This window comes from Lactuca serriola, chromosome 7 (assembly GCF_051521515.1).
Source record: "Lactuca serriola cultivar US96UC23 chromosome 7, Lser_US96UC23_V15, whole genome shotgun sequence".
Taxonomy (NCBI): domain Eukaryota; kingdom Viridiplantae; phylum Streptophyta; class Magnoliopsida; order Asterales; family Asteraceae; genus Lactuca; species Lactuca serriola.
This window is the reverse complement of record NC_136414.1, coordinates 102,213,543-102,232,399: the sequence shown is the minus strand read 5'-3', so window position 1 is coordinate 102,232,399 and position 18,857 is coordinate 102,213,543.

The window sequence follows — 18,857 nt, the reverse complement described above, 5'->3', positions numbered from 1 at the left end:
GCACATAGTAAGTAAAGTAGAACAACCATTACATTACATATTAAAGTTTTACAGTTATTTCAAAAGTAAAGTTTGTACAGTTGTGATACATAGTATATATAGACAAAAGAAACGGATCTTCATGTACTCCATCTTCTAATCAAAAGAAATCTCCGGGTACCTGTTCTAAAGATGACCTGAGAACACAAGCGGTTTGAAAATCAGCATAAAGCTGGTGAGTTCATAAGTAGATTTGTTTTGTAAAAAAAAATGTTTACGTTTCCTTTCTGTTTCTGAAAATGTCGAATGTACCAAGAAAATCCCATATTTTCTAAATAGTTAGTTATTAATAAGATTACCCCTTCCTATCAATGTACTTTCCATTGATTAGGGCATCTTGACTCTATGCAATCCACATGAGAACTCATAGAACTCACATTGCATAGTCAACTTAAAACGGAATGGCACAGAAACAAAATTATGTCAACACGATAGGTTACAAACCTCAAGTCATGCACTAGTGTTTACTCTTGATAAATTCTTGAATCCTTTCAAGATCTTCGGACTCCCACTGACCTCTTGACATATTAAATTCTCTTATCAAGAACATTTCTTGATAAACAAATATCCAAGAGTTAGTGTGTGTCTATATCAAGACAAAACATTACACACATTTGGTCTTAGTTGGTCTTTGGCTTCTTCAAGACATCACAACATACCAAATTCAAATGTGTAGGAGTAGGAAAACAATTTTCTACTTCACATTTAATGAATGCATGTCACTCAATTCACAATCTTGGAATATGATTCTAAGACTTGATTTTGGAACGAAGTATGACTCATCCATTTTGATTTAACCATTTCAACAATTTCCGATTCCTCTTCTCAGCCATACTAGTGCACTAAGACGTCCTTAGAGAATCAATTATGATATAGTTCTTAATCACTAAGACGATCATAAAATCTGATACAAAAGTACTCTCCCTTCTTCTTAGATTGGAGAAACTTTTATCTTTCTTCCTTCATTGATTCTTCTTATTCGTTCTGCCATTCATTGAAACCTTTCAATGATTTAGAATTACACTTAATCTTGTAAGTATAACCACATTTACTAGACTTTTAGTAAATTATGATGAATAGTCTTATTGTTATTTGTGATGGACTTGACTAGTGCACAACATTGTGTTCTATTCCTTTAGTCCTTTACTTGACTCACATACTTGTGTGATCAAGGAATTAGTCTTAATTTCCTAAGTACCAAGATTTCCATACATCACATGATTCAAATCATATGATTCCATGTTTCTGTCCAATTGAAACTTGGGTGATAGGAATCTTTCCCTACTTAGAAATTCTGACACTACTATAAATAACATAACTAAGAATCACATCTATTTATAGAAATACACAAGCATCAATTTTTCACAACGATTTCATTGCAAGGATATACATAAATCAAAATTTATTTTATTCATAAAAGCAGCGGAAAACATGTCCTTACAATGCAAAATCATCTGAAAAACTATTTAATCAAATATTCCTAACAACTCTATCATAACTTTCTAAGCTCAAAATCTGATCTTTGAATCCATGCGATCGTGATCCATTTCTTCGTGATCAGACTCGTCTTGCTCTTCCATCAAGCTTCCTCTCTTTTCATTGATCCCGCACAACATTCAAATGTAATCTTATCACATTATGTATTACGAATCAATGAATAGGAACTTAATGGAGTTAGATACTGGATTCTACTTGAGGTAGAGCCAAACGTCTTGACTCTCCCATCTCTTAGATCTCTTAGGTAGACTGGGTAGCTTCGTCTCCAATGCCCTTTCTCTTGGCAATAAAAGCAAATTGACTCTTTTGGAACAGCACACGAAACTACTTCAGACTTTTCCTTTCTCTTGTGATCAAACTTTTCGACCATTGCATGCCTTTCGTTGCCATTACCTATATCCATAGAGGTCTGGAAGGCAGATCCACCAACCAACTTTGCTTTTCCAGTGCACCAAATCATTGTTGATTCAGCAGCAATAAGCATATAGGTGAGATCTGTGAGGGTCACATCGTGGTTCATCATATAGCACTCTCTTACAAACTCACTATATGAGTCAGGAATCAACTAAAGAACCCAGTCAACAACCAGCTCCTCACAGACAACGGATCCCAACATTCTTAACCTATCAATGTGTGACTTCATCTCTAGAACGTGTGCACACACTGACTTTCCTTCTTCATGTTTACTTGCCAAAAGGGTCTGAGGGAGTTTGAACTTTTCAATCTTTTGAACTTGTGGGTTAGGAAGAAAAATAGGAGGAGGTGGAGGAAGTGAAGAATGATCTCGTGTTCCTTGATCGAATCGTGGAATATCATCTTCATGTGGAAAGCTTATTCCACAGGATTTGGGAAGACCATAGTTGTCATACTTTGACATTTATAAAACGGGAGAAAATTCAAGTTAGTTGATTGATTAAGTTCTTAATAAATCACCCAAATGAGATATTAAGGCTAGGACCCAACACAATATTCCACAACTTGGGAGAGGGATGTCGTAACCCAAATTGCAGAATATTTGAAGGTAAGTGAATGACAATTCACTAATTTTCCACCATGAAAAACGAAAAAGAGATTAAGTTTTAAATGTATTGAATACTCCTAGATCCTTTGAGATTCACTGAAATTTTCAATGGTATGTTTAAATCTCGATATGACCCATTGTCACTCTGACTGGGATGCCAAGGATCACAAAACAGGGTGTGAATAACCATGCAAACTTACATGGTGCCCCTAATGTTACAGTCACCTATTCGATGTGTCGGTTAACCATACACGCTCCACAGAACTATGACAAACATTGAGTCACCCTTTACTACCTTTGCTTAGAACCATTTAGTGTGCCGGTTAACGACACACGCTCCACTAACGTCTTTGCAAGGGCACAAAGTGTAATTTCATGGAATTGCATCAATTCACTTTTGCCTAAAGTAACTAAGATTGGGAATTTTGTATAAAACATTTAGTTACTTTATACTTGATTATACTTTTAATGGAAAGGGTTTGCCCTATCCTACCCGTTCGGCTAACAACCCTCTACTATTCAAGAGTGCGGTGGGTAAAAGTGGATACCCATTCAATCGCCATTTTATAGGCAATTTCCTTAAACACCCCTTATAGACCAACTTCGTGAATGAGGCCTACTAACGGTAAGATTAGCAGTTTAAGTTATACATATAATATTAGACTTTTAATGTTATATATAGTATAAGGGTGTATTTTACACTTTTAAAATACTAGGTGGTCTAATTTAATAAATTACACTTTTAATTTAATTAAATGTAAACCATATCACTATGGATTTATTAACTCTCTTTTAGTTATACACTTAATTAATTTAACAAAACCATAAGGGTGCAATTTGAACTTTTTCAAAACTTAGGGTTTTAGAATTTAACACCTTTTAAAATTAAACTTTTTAATTAAAATTTAAATTCCAAAACTTGAGGGCAAGTTTTGAAACATTTCAAATCATTAGGGTTTAGAATTTATATATTTCATATCAAACCTATTAATCAAAAACTTAAATTCCAAAACTTGAGGGCAAGTTTTGAAACTTTTCAAAACACAAAGGATCAAATAGCAAATAATTTAAATTAAACAATTAATTGAATGATTATCTAAATTTGACCTAGTCAATATTACTTGCAAGACAGTTTACCAATTCAATTCAAATAATCAATTATTATCATATAAGGAAATTATCATTCAATCAAATGGTAATTATCTTTTATTTGGTCAAGAATATACTCAAATATATGATAAAATTCGGATATTAATGACCCAAAGCAATTAAGGCAAGTATCCTCAAGAAAAACAGCAAGAAATCCTGAAATCAGCTCTAACTGACGCTTGAACTCGCCGAGTTCCACTATGGACTCACCGAGTTGAAGCTAGTCGCCGAGTCCACTATGGAACTCGTCGAGTTCATCAGTGAAGGGCACAAAAAAATGATTTTCAAAGCTTTAACAAATAAACAAGGAATCAATACAATAGAAACCAATCAAGGCTCTGATACCGCTGATGGGTTTTAGCCATAAGAACATCCTATGTGCTCATGCAAACCCTAATGCTTGGATCTAGGTTTCTCTATTGTACACACATTCATCCAAGACTTTAAACCCTAGATCTAGCATATGATAATTGATATTAATATATGAATTAGGGTATAGATCATACCTTGATTGTTATGTAGCAATAACAATCTCAAATCCTCCTTCTAATGGCTTAAGAAAGCTTAGAGTCACAAGTGTCACTCCTCTAATGGATCACAAACACCAAGAGCAAGAGGATGAAGAATGAGAAGAGAGGAGGCACCAAAAAACGTGTGGAAACCCTAAGGAAGCTCTTGGCCACGTTTTTGGTGCTCTAGGGATCCTTAAATAGTGAGGCTATTAGGGTTATCTAACAAAGAAACCCTAATTTGACTGCTTAGGCCCTAAGCAACCCATGGACTCCCTCCTTAAAGGCCTAGGACAATTTCTAATGGGTTTCGTCGGCTTGAATGGTTACCATGAGTATTTCTTAATTCTTTTTTTGGAAAAAAAATAAATCAAAAATAATGCCTAAAGTAGAAGGACTAATCCGTTATTTCTTTCATCGCCCCCAATATGCCAATATTGGCACTGATAGTACGTAAATGTAACTCGTTGTTTAAACAACTATTCAGAGTTCCTAGAGCTCCTTGTAAGGCTTGTTGGAAAACCCGTTGTCGGACTTGATTACTCGCTTTTTGTTGTTCAAAATTTATAGTTTCATTTTTGTAATTTTCTAGTTGTTCCAAAGTCTTATAAGTTGAATCAATCAAATTCAATTTTTCTCGCTCTATCTCAGAGTATCCATTCACGCGAAACTGATCTGCTTCTATTTCTACTTTCCGTAAGCGAGCCCGGGCTTTTTCCAGCTGTTCGATGGCCCCCTCGCGCAATTCTTCTGAATTTCTAATAGTATTCAAGATTCTTTGTTTTCGATTATCTAATAAATCACTTAATGAAAGTAGATTATCTTTCCATTCATTTCAAAAATTCCATGATCCCTTCCCGAACCAAACATGAATCTTTCGATTCATTTGGCTCTCACGCTCAATGTAAATTCCCATATCTTTATTGTTAATGTAATGAGCCTATCCTCTATTCTCTTGTCATATTCCAAAATGAAATCAAAATATCAAAAGGAATCACTAATCCAAGACCAAAATATTCGGAGGACTCTTCTGACCAAACAAAAAATATGTAATTGTCAGCAAAGTTGTTTACTTTTTTTTTAATCCAAGAAGTTTTTCTTACTTTATACACAATACATAATTAGTCCACCCCTCTAATATGGAGTCCATTAGCCTAATATTCAACTATCATACAATTGACAATTTTGGTCCCTTAAGTTTAATTAATGTCTTTTAGCCACAAAATTAATTCTTAATTAATTATTGACTAATATTAATTAAACAATATGATTTCTCCTTTAATATATTATTCTCATAATATATTAATAAATCATAGTTAATCCTCTTTCTCTCTCTCTCTCTCTCCATAATTTATCCTATCAAGTTGCTTTGGTGAAGGCAACCCAAAAGGACCATGCACCATCAGGTCAAGTACATACCAAAATAGTTATGGACTTAGACACTAATCCAACACCCTTGATATCAGCTAACCATGCTCAAAGCAAAAGCCACATCAGGGCGAGTACATGTCATAGCATACATGATCAAGCCAATGGTGGAAGTATAAGGTGCTCGACTCATTTCTATTATCTCTGCATCGGTACTTGGACTCTAAGTCTTACTCAATTTGGTATTGCTCTGGATTGGTAACTCCCCTTTCTTGGAATTCTCCATGTTGAACCATTTCAACACTTTATCTAAGTAAGTAATTTGACCAAGTACAATTAGTCACTTACTCCTATTTCTCAAGATCCTTATCCCCAGAATATAGGCAGCCTCTCCTAGATCCTTCATAGCAAAACACTTCCCAATCCAGGACATTGTTTGGTTTTATGTACTCTAACATCCCTATGGTGCACACACAATCCTAATGCTTTGGATCCTAATTTTCTCTAATTATACATGTAATATTCATTTCTAAAGCATGGAGCCTAACTAGCATGCAATTTTGACATATGAATCCTAAAATACAAGTTGGATGATTACATCTTGTAGTAGCTTGTAGAACTTGGCCTTATAAGAGCTTAGCACCTCAAGTGTGATGCCTTAAACAAGTCACAAACACGAAGAACAATTAGTGGAATACGAGAGAGGTTTAGGAAACACCAAAATTGGCTAGCTTCTTCGTAGAACACTTGTGTATCCAATTTTGGCTAAGGGGTTCACATATATAGTGTAGGATTCCAAGAGTCACTTGAAAACCCTAATCCATACACTTAGGCTTATGATCCAACAACTCATATGGACTAACTCTTCATGGACTCTCACATAAACTTAGCCCATCATGGATCTATAGCCCAAATCATTAGTATCACTGATTTACATAATCAGTCCCCGTTAATTTAATTAGTCTCTTTTGGTCACTAAATTAATTCCAAATTAATTCTTGATCAATACTAATTAAATAATATGATTTCTTAATTAATATACATATTATACTTGTAATATATTAATAAATCACAAATAACCTATTTCTCAAATATTCGTCCTATCAAATTGTTCTGGTGAAGGCAACCAGAAATGGACCATGCTACTATCGGGTTAAGTACATACCAATTATATTTATGGGCTTAGACACCTAATCCAATAGACTTAACCTCCTGTAAGGTTGGAACGTCGTTTCTTATGAGCAGTATGTCATCCACATACAATACTAGGAAGCTAAGTATACTCCCACTAGCCTTGACATATACACAGGACTCATCCTCTCTTCTCAAAAAGCCAAACTCTTTAGCTTTCTCATTGAAACAAAGATTCCATCTGCAAGACGCTTCCTTTAATCCATGAATGGATTTATTAAGCTCGCACACTCTATTTGGGTACTTTGCATCTACAAAACCCTCTGGCTGACTCATGTAAACATCTTCAACCAACTTCCCATTAAGGAAAGTAGTTTTAACATCCATCTGCCACATTTCATAGTCATGAAACGCATCTATGGCCAGCATAACCCTTATAGATTTGATCTTGGCCACTGGTGAGAAGGTCTCGTCATAGTCAACCCCCAGGGTTTGAGTGAAACCCTTCGCAACCAGTCGTGCCTTGAACGTGTGCACTTTCCCATCCATGCCGGTCATCTTCTTAAAGATCCACTTGCACTTGACCGTCTTACGACGTGGCACATTGTCAACCAAGTTCCAAACTTGATTTTCATACATGGACTGAATCTCACTGTTTATTGCCTCCTCCCACTTGGCAGACTCTGGGCGCACCATGGCTTCCTTGTAGTTGTTAGGTTCATCTATATTTATAATTCTACTATCACTGATAAATGTATCACCCTTAATAGTTATATGGAAACCATATAAAATAGGTGGAACACTAACTCTACTGGAACGTCTCAGAGGTAAGGACTCGTCAACCGATTCAACAAGAGTCTCCTCCTCAGGTTGGGCGCTAATGTTAGAGGTTCCTTCATCACTCGATTCTTGAAGCTTTTTAAGATCGATTTGCCTCCCACCGTCCTCTTAGAATTTGAGTTCTCTCTCGCGAAAAAATCCCCTCCGTACTACAAAGACCACGTTCTTACTTGGTCTGTAGAACAGATATCCAAAAGACTTCTGTGGATTGCTGATGAAAATATAATGCTCACTACGAGGTTCAAGCTTGTCCCGAGTCTCTCGTGTTGTGAAAGCCTTGCAACCCCAAACCTTGATATGGGCCAATGAGGGAAGCTTTCCTGTCCACATCATGTGATGTGTTTTGGCAACCTTCTTAGTTGAGACTAGATTAAGGATATGGGTGGCAGTCTCTAAGGCATACCCCCAGAATAAGATAGGTAATGAAGCTTGACTCGTCATGGAACGAACCATGTCCAAAAGGTTCGACTATACCTATCAGCCACACCATTAAGTTATGGTGTCCTAGGTGGCATCAATTGTGAAACAATTCCACATTCCTTAAGAGAGTCATGGAACTCGATACTAAGATACTCACCACCTCGATTGGAACGGATCATCTTTATCTTCCTTCCTAATTGATTCTCGACTTCTTGCTTGAACTCTTTAAACTTTTCAAACGTTTTTGACTTATTCTTGATTAAGTAGATATATCCATATCTACTATAATCATCGGTAAAAGTCACGTAGGAGCTATTCGCATCCCTTGTGGTGGATTGGAAGTGCCCACACACATCTGTGTGTATAAGATCCAACAATCCTTCACCCCTTTCTCAAGAACTAGTGAAGGGTGACTTAGTCATCTTTCCAAGCAAACAAAACTCTCATGTATCATATGAACTAAGGTCAAATGACTCCAACACTCTATCCTTTTGGAGTTGGTCTATACACTTCTTGTTGACATGCCCAAGATGACAATGCCACAAGCATGCTTCGTCCAAACCATTGGACGAATCAGTATGCAACACATTATTTCCTAAGTTATCTACAACCATCACTGTTTCATATACAACATTAAAAGGAAATGCTTCAAAATAAAATTTACCATTATAGAAAGCATTAATAGAACCAACTTCATTATTAAATGAAAATATAAAACCTTGTTTGTACAAACCATGAAAAGAAATAATATTCCTCGTCATTTCTGATGAGTAGCAACAATTATTCAACTCTAATTTAAGCACTAAAGAATAAACTCCAATCTTGGTGACAGGCGATGATCTCCTATTCCCCATGATCAAGTTCATATTCCCATGCTCCACATCCCAACTTCTTCTTAGACCCTGTAAATCAAAACAAATGTGAAAACCAAATACTGTATCAATGACCCAAGAACTAGCATGTGATGAGTTATTAGATTGAATAGTATAAATACCTACGAAGGTGGGATTTAGCTTCCCATCCTTGATATCTTGCAGATACTTCGGGCAACTTCGTTTCTAATGCCACCTTTTCCTTTGGATCGGATGAAGGAGCAGCAGAACCACCTTTTCCTTTGGATCCACTTGAAGAAGATTCATCATGAGACTTTCCCTTGTGATTCTTAGAAGGAGCTTTCCTCTTCTTTCCCTTCCCTTTTCCAATTGCTAGGACTAGGGCAACAACAGTAGGAGTGGATGCAATATCTTTACCTTTCAAGCCAGTTTCAGCAGTTCTTAACAACCCTTGAAGTTTGCTCAAGGTGACCTCATCCTTTTTCATATGATAAGTCATCTTGAACTTTTCATAACAAGGAGGTAAAGAGTGGAGCATAATATCAATGGCCAGTTCTTCGTCAAAGTTGACATTCAACTTGAGCAAACGATCCACATATCTTTACATTCTTTGCAAGTGGCTCGTGATTGACTCTCCATCCTTCATTTTGGTTGTTATCAATGAGGCAACAATGTCGTACCTTTCTTGACGAGTTCTTTGATGGTAGTTTTCCATCAAATCTCGGCACATGTGGTTAGGCCAGAAGTCCTCGTAGAACTTTTGCAGTTCGGGAGTCATAGTGGCTATCATAATGCATAACACCCTTGTCTCTTCTTTATATCTTGCCCTATACTCGGCGATTTCCTCTAGAGTAACAGTGTTTTCATCGATCTCGACAAGTTCCTTGTCGAGAATCTCTTCCCTGTCCTCGTACCTTAGGGCCATTCGAATGTTGCGAATCTAATCATTGAAATTAGACCCATCGAAGGTGACCCTTCCACAAATATCAAAAAGAGAGAGAAAGTGGGTTCGAGGAGTTGGAGCTAGAAGCGTTTGTAGAAATATGAAAAAGAAGAACAAGTTTTATTAGATAGGAAATCCCTAATACAACACCCAAATGAAAATATTAGGGCTAGGACCCAACACAATCATTCACAATTCAGAAAAGGGATGTTGTAATCTAATTGTAAATTATTTGAAGGTAGGTAAATGACGATTTACCAATTTCACCACCAAAAACGAAATTTAAAAGAATTAAGTTTTATTAAATGAAATTTCTAGATCTTTGAGATTCATTGAACTTTTCAATGGCATGTTTAATCTTGACTATGCCCTTCAAGTTTGTGACTGGGATACCGAGGATCACAAACAAGGTGTGAATAACCATGCAAATGTGTTTGGCACTCTCGATGTCATTTACCACCTAATCAATGTGTCGGTTAACCACACATACTCCATTGATTTATAATAATTCTCGAGCTACCCTTTGCCATCCTTTTTAGTCCAAGTTAGTGTGCCGGTTAACCACACACACTCTCCACTAATGACTTGGCAAGGTGCAAAATGCAATTTCATGGAATAGCAACATTTTTCATATTTTTTCCTAAAGTAACTAAGATTGGGAATTAAAAAAAACATTTAGTTACTTTGTAACCGTCATTATACTTATTAATGAGGAAATTATTTTCCTATCCTAACCATTCGGCTAACGACCCTCCACCAATCAAGGAAGCGGTGGGTGAGAGTGGACACTCATTCAACCGCCATTTTGTTGGCAGTTCTTTATACCCCCCCCCCCCTTATAGATCGGCTTTGTGAATGAGGCCTACTAACGGTAAGACCGACTCATCTTATACATATATAAATTAAGCTTTTAATATTATAACAGTATAAGGGTTGTATTTTAAACTTTTTAGAACACTAGCGTTTCCAGAATTTAATATTTCAAAATTAAAACTTTTTAGTCAAAATTTAAATTCCAAAACTTGAGGGCAAATTTTGAAAGTTTTTCAAAAACTTCTAGATCAAATTTAAAACTATTAAATTAATCATATAATTTTATCTTTATCTAGAATTTGACCTAATCCATTTTATCTTGGTAAGAAAATTAAAATCAAATTTTACAAATAATTAATTTATCAAATAATCTTGTAATTATCTTAAAATTTGACAATTATCTTTCAATTAGATGAAGATATTAATTACCATATCATAAAATTCAAGTTTTAACAGTTAAAACAATTTAACATAATGATCCTAATCTAATTCATGGTTAAAATCCAAAAAATCTGCCAATAGACCCGATGCCACGTTGTGTCTAGCTATTCCACGTTGTATTTAACTTTGAACATGTCGTGTTGATCAGGCAGATACCCAAATCGAAAATCTTCCATCTTTAAAATCATTACAATTGCATAACATATAACAAAAAATCACCCTAAGCTCTGATACCACTGATGGGTTTTGGGCACTACTACATTCCAATGGTGCACATGCAACTCTAATGCTTTGGATGTAGGTTTTTTTCAAGTTATACATGCAAATTGATTATCCAAAGCATAAACCCTAGTCTAGCATACATATTTCAAAATTAATGACTTAAACATAGTTAGAAGAATACCTTTTCTTGTAGCTTGTTGATCTTGACCTTCAAGAGCTTAGTGCCTTAATTGTTGCACCTCTAATGGAGTCAAAAACACCAAGTAACAACGGAAGAATTTAAGAGAGAGGGGAGGCTCTAAAAATCATCTAGGGTTCTGTTTTGGGAGTGCATAGGCCAATTTGTAGGAGCCAGGGGATCCTTATATAGTTGAGGCTGCTTAGGGTTATCTATTGGAAACCCTAATTCCCTTTCTTAGGCCTTAAGCAACATATGGAACCCCATATGGCAAGCCATGGATGAAAAATATATGGGCTTCCCATATATTTTCGGCCATCCTATACCAATAGGATCCACTAGCCCAAACTACATCTATTACTGATTAACATAATCAAACCCCGTTACTTCAATCAGTCTCTTTCGATCACTAAATTAATTCCAAATTAATTTTTGATCAATACTAATTAAATAATATGATTTCTCAATTAATATATTACTCTTATAATATATTAATAAATCACAATTAACCTCTTTCTCCATAATTCATCCTATCAAACTGCTATGGTGAAGGCAACCCAAAAGGACCATGCCACTATCGGGTCAAGTACATACCAATTATAGTTATGGGCTTAGACACCTAATCCAACAATATCGTCTTCAACATCTGCCAAACCAAAATGAGCCTTGGATCGAGTAGTCTTGGAACTTGCCAAAGATTCCTATCAACTAAGGATCCTTGTCAGTCTAAAAGAAGTATCTGAGAAAAATAATGTTAGCAGTAGCTATAGAAGCAGTATTAGAAGAACCCTCTTTGAGACTGGAATGTTCAAGCTTGAACGACCTTTAAAATACAGTAAGTGCAAGAAATTTGGAAATCTTGTCCTCAGAATCACTAGTAGGAGGAACAAGCTCCTCAAATTTAAATGTTGCATCAAAACAAACAAAATAAGGGAAGTAAATTTCAAGATCCTTGAAGTCTAAATTCAAAACCTACCCTTTTTAATCCTTGTTTTTGGCAGGGAATCCCCCTCGGGAATCGAATCACGTCTTACAAAGAAGTATTTTCCCTTCCAATCGCCATCATTTTGTTTAGATTTCAGAATGAGGTGGGGTTTGTTTGTCTTAACTCTTAACAGGAAACTGGAAGAACTGAAAGTAGAAAGATCATAAATGAGAGCCAACTTAGGTGACCCGATATCCATATTATTGGACTGATTTAAGCGATCAATCCAAAACAGGATCCTTTAAACCATAGACATAGCTTGGATATAAGAAATTTGGGTAGTCGAAAAGAAATCACGAATGATACCAGTAAAAGGATAAGTTAAACCTAGAGTGAATGGGTGATCGAGAAAGAAACCCACGTCCGAGAAACAAAATTTGGTTGAACGGTGGCTTCAAAAGGTCGAAAAACTATATCGAAAGGAAAAGCCCCCAATGTCTATCAATGATTCCATATCCTCATCGTCGAACGAGAAAACCTCATCTTAAGATAAGATTGCCTGATCACTAAAGTCATTCTCGGGAGATGTAACAATGTTAGCTCGAGAACGACTAGTTTTCTTAGCGAAGACGAGGAAAATTGGAGCAACAGGAGAAAACAAGTAAGAGGAAAATTTTACCTTCACAATAAGACGATGACGAATTGAGAGAATAAAGAAGAAATTACCGGAAGCCCGCATCTATAGCAAAGAAGAGATAAGAAAGATGATTTGACTGCTTCTCGGTTACCTCGAGATGGATAAAACTTATCCCCTAAGGGATACTTTTTAAACTCTTCTTTATTTCCTTTTTTTATTTACTTTAAGTTATTCCTTTAATATTCTCGAAATTAACTCCTGCATTTTTAGGAATAACTTGGGGGCAATTGTTAGGGCCAGGATCCTCAAAGCGTTCAGGATCCTCGAACCTCATCATATATTCAGGATCCCCAACTATTTTAGGATCCCAACTATTACCGTTATTATTATTTACTAACATTTATAACAGTTATATTTCGTTCTTAACTAACACATGTGCAGAAATAGTCAAGAGAATACTTATTCTCAACAGAGTTTCGTCTCAACTATGCTAAAGACCCAGAATACCAAGTCAAACAACGTTCACAAAGCTGGTCATAAGGGATCCCGAGAGTATCAAACATCTTGTTAGCTAGTTTACACTATAAATTGACACTTGTATCTCGCACATGACACACACTACTTACTCTAAGCTTACTCTAACAAAATTTCACTTGTTCTTAATTAAATACTCTTTGTAATCATCAATTGATATTAATAAAATCATTAAGGCAGGTGATCATTATCACCTCCCAAGGTTTTGTGCTGGAGATTCTAGCAAGGTTCAACGGCTTTCCTTGTGAACAATTGTGTCATTCTCTTTTTCTTTTTCTATTGCACAAATCGAACATCACAACATCTCATTCAATTTGGTTGATCTATACTTGTATAATTTTTTTACCAAAACAAGTTAAACAACCACTATGGACGATGTCATTATGAAGACTGCTAAAGATGCAAATGAAAGGGACTATGAAAGAAGTCGCACACTAAATCAACATGCAGACGATCTAGCGAAACAAGTAAATGATAAAGAAAAATGAGTTGCTAAAGTTATGAAAGAAGTGAAACAAGCTAAGAAGTGGATTGAAGATGCAAATATGAAGAGTGATAAGCTTCATGCAGAACGGGATCGTCTAACAGATATTCTTAGAATTAGAAGAGATTTTACTGACCATGAACAAAATGTGTATCCCCTACAATTTCCTAATTTATGGAAACCAATCTAAGTGTAATACCAAAAATTTTAAACCAACATTTTCAATTTTAAATTATCCAAAATATTGTTCATAAACCAAATCATTGGAAAAACACAAGTATTAAATATATATCATCTGAATATCAAAGTATCACAAAATGCCCAGTAAAAAATCTTCCAGCGAGTGTGTACAATCAGACCTTCGCCTTCCCGCGATCCTTAGAAGTACCTAAAACAAATATAATAAACAACTGTAAACACAAAGATTAGTGAGTTCCCCAAAATAACACATACAACACATCATAAATAAACAAGTATGGGTTATCAGCAACCATGGGACTATCAACAGTCCCAATGCGCAAACAACATGCCCTATGGGTTATCAGCAACCCTGGAGACTACCTGAAGTCTCAGTCACACATAAACAGCTTAACACAATAATAACAACTAGACCCAGTTGGTCATCATAGATACAAAACAAAATTGCGAAAACAACCATTTAACACAACACTAAGTATGGATTAACAATCATAAGCCATCTTATAAATATAACAAACATAAGTCATTTAGAACATAAAACAAATTAGGCGTCTTATCCTAAAGTAAGCTAGTGTTTGTGTTAATTCATGTGTACTACCTAAAATATAATAGACACAATCCTCATGATCATTGCTTATCATTCTAAGCTTAAGTCTATAAATCCTACAAATCCTTAGTTCGCTTAAACTAATGCTTTGATACCAACTATAACATCCTCTAATTTTTAGAACCAATTAAAAATTTTCTTAATGCTTTAAAAATCATGTATTTATATTTTTGGAAAATCCCAGTAAAGAAGATCATTTCATAACAAATGTTTGTTTCCAAAATGTTAAAACCCTAAGGATATACTAATCAATACAAATACATAACTTACAACGTAAAGACCTGATGGTTCTGGATATTATTACAGGCTATCTCTTAACCACTCAACATCTTAATCAATTTCCAGTAGCTTTAGTCTTGATACCTGTAATGCATATATACTGAGTGGGTCAGATTGGGAAACCTGATGATTACATAGGAATTTCAATCCCACAATGTTATAGCATATATATATATATATATATATATATATATATATACACATACATACATACACACACGCAAATAGGTTCATGCAAAAGCATAAATATTTTGTGAAAAGGTGAAAAGAGATAATATCTTATCAAAATCAAAAACATGTATTTTAGAATTAAAATTTATTAGCAATAAATTAAAGATAATAAGTTTACATTGGAGGGTGTTATGGTAATATAGATTTAAAGGTGGTATTAACATCTGTTTCTCTCTTTTTTTTCACGTCCTTAACCACTTTTTAATTCAAGTTTTCATAATAAAAATGTCAAAAAAACATGTTTTGCTCATATGAAACGACTTCTCATGTATCACCGTTTATCATCATGCAGTTCAAAGTTTGTATGTATTCTTGTCAAAAATATAGGATTGAGGTGGCACAATCTCATAGGTTTTACTTGTTTTTGTGTTTTCGCAAATTATTTTTATTTTCGCATGAGCTTTCCCATATATATATATATATATATATATATATATATTAAACCAGTTGTAATCAAACAATATATAGAAGTGTTTCTGACTTGGATAACTATAAACCCTCGTTCCCAAAACTACCCACCATAATCGATCCTCATAGATCCAAGTTTACGATTATCAGGAAGGATTATCTCGCTTGATGAACTGTTAAAATATTTGACTATACAGCTAGGGGCTCCCTTGCCATGTGTAAGTCAAAAGAATAAGCAGACATACCATTACAGTTGTCTGATCAAGACCTACCATTTTTGGTTATCTAGGAATATGCAGACATACCATTACACTTGTTTGATCGGGACCTACCATTTCTGGTTATCCAAAAATATGCAGACATACCATTATAGTTATTTGATCAGGACCCACCATATCTGGTCATCCTAAGGGGAATACTATACCTTACACCCGTATGGAGCTGCCTAAATCAACACTTGAAAGTGTCAAGGAATAGAATTCTACACTTTGTCCCTAAATTACACACACGTCCTGAATGATATTACACGATATCAAACTTAATTGAATTAGTCTTATTTTATTAACGAACATAGCTACAAAACCTCTAATACCAACTCTGACTAGAAAACACTATCCTATCTTAGTGTATATATATTTAGCATAGAGTATTTTATGTATTAACATACCTTTGTCTATTTCCTTAATAATATTTCTATTATTGTTAACATTTAATAATAGACATATATCTTTGTATCATTAATAGAACCATATTTGGTACGCATGTCGTATATCCTTAAATACATTTCTAACATATAAACCTGGCAATAAGCATATACCTCGCACATAAACTTTCTAACATATACTTAATACTTTAATTAATACTTGTACCAAAATCATGTTCACGAAAGGGACTATGCACTCGCCTGAATTAGGTGTGTGACTGGAGATATGGGTAGAGTTTCGCTTAACACCTCAGATATTCCCTTGAAGTGACCTAAGAATAAAGAATACATATTTTTAGACTAATGATCCTGGTGACTGATAGTAGTCTAGATTCCACAATAATTCTGATGTCTACATCAAGATCTATCAAGTAAGGATCAACCAAGCAGGACAGTTGGGAGGCAGGATCATTTCGGCATAATAGGTTTTCTAAAATCCAATAACCATGCCAACGTGACCATTCTAGACACCTCTTCCATAAGTAGATAAATCGGTATAATGACTTGGAATTACTGATAAATCTTATTTATAGGTTCATAATAGCGACTTATGATTACAAATATAAGTTACTCCAAAAGCGATAGAGTGTAGCTTATCTTACAAAGTTTTTAGCGAAAACCTAGAAAAACGCATGGACAGAACTACGACCTAGGTATTCTTTCTTGTTAGACTCCTGAATATGCTAGAGCCCCACTAGAATACTCTGAAACCTGAAAAAAAAATGGGATTTTAAGAAGAGAAATCGATTGAGAGAGTTTTGGTGAATTGATGATGAATAAATGGAATTTTTGGCAACAATTTATGGGAAAACAAAGAGGCACGCCGCGCACCAGACCCATGTGTGCCGCACACATCTGGTATGCTGGCTCCTCTGTCACCCTGCCATGTGTCCAACGCTCGTTCGTCTGCATCCTTTCTTCTAGAACTTTACAATGTGTCGTATTTTTGTGGTACCACATGTCGCAACAAGGTGGTGCCATGTCACCGCATCTCTTGGAGGTGTGGTCGACTGACCATGTCATGTGTCTCCTCCAGAACGTGTTAGGTCGTTGTACGTATCGCGTACTTTGCATGCTAATTTCCAGATTTTCAAAATGGCGTAACTTATTCATACGAGCTCCGTTTTTGACATTCTTTATATCGTCGGAAAGCTCTCGACGAGATCTATAACTTTCCTTGAGATCCTAATATATTTTCGATAGGCTTATATTGTTTAGAGATCGTTGCAGAGAGCATAACCCCTACATACGAACTTCGTTCTCAATTTTCTTTATATTGACAAACTCCTATTCAAGAGATCTTCAAATATCATTTAAATAATTTTTCCTAATAAACCACTACTCTAAAATTCAACTTCTGTGTCGTGCACTGTTTTACCCGGTTGCACAAAAACTTCGAAAAATCATATTTATTCCATACAGATTCGGATTTGAGCGTTCGTTATATGCACACTCTCAGTTTAATGACTACTATGAATTACATTTAGACCTCTTAGGCTAAAAAGTAATTTATCTAAACTTTACTTTTTACGATAAGGAGATTCATGCCGGTTTAATCGCAAAACTTCGAAGAAGCATAACTTCTTCATACGAAGTCGGATTCCAACATTCTTCATATGTGTAGAATCCTTGTCACACATACTATAACTTGGTTAAGATTATTTATGCTAAATAATCTTCTATAACAATGTTATTTTTATAGCCTATTTTATTTTAATTGAGTAGCCCAAGTCAACGAGTGTTATAGGTTCTAACAACAAAGAAGTTTTGAGAGATTCCTGTGATTGAGCAAAAGTCTTCTAAGAAGGCATTTCTGAATTTAGTGCCATAATCACTACGTAATTGCCTGTGTTTATGGTCATAAAGAACTTTCCATTGCTTAATGAGAGAGATGGTCTCAGCAGCATGGCTTTTCTTTCTTAGAAAAAATCACCCATGTAAATCTTGAATATTCATCCACGATGACAAGAGTGAACTTCTTCCCAAATCTTCTTTTATTTGGGATAGGTCCAAACAGGTCTGTATGAAGGAGATGAAAAGGTTTGGTGAGGGAGGAACTGGACTTTGGCTTAAATAATGACTTGGTTTTCTTTCCCCTTTCCCACCTTGGACAAACTTTCTCCTTCACAAATTGCATCTTAGGAATTCCTCGCACAAGGTGATTCCCAGAAATCTTTGAGATGATCTCGAAGTTTAAATGAGATAGTCTCTTGTGCCATAACCAATTTATATGAAATTAAGCATGAGAGAAGATGCAATGTCAGAGAGCATTGTCAGAAGAAAACATATCCATAACATAAATTCCATTCTGTGGTTGGCAATCAGAAGAGTGACATTCTTTTGATCGATCACTTTTCCTTACTTCTTGTTGAAATGGACTTCATAGTTAGCATCACATAGTTGGATGAATGAGATGAGATTGTGTTGAAGACCTTTGACGTAGGATA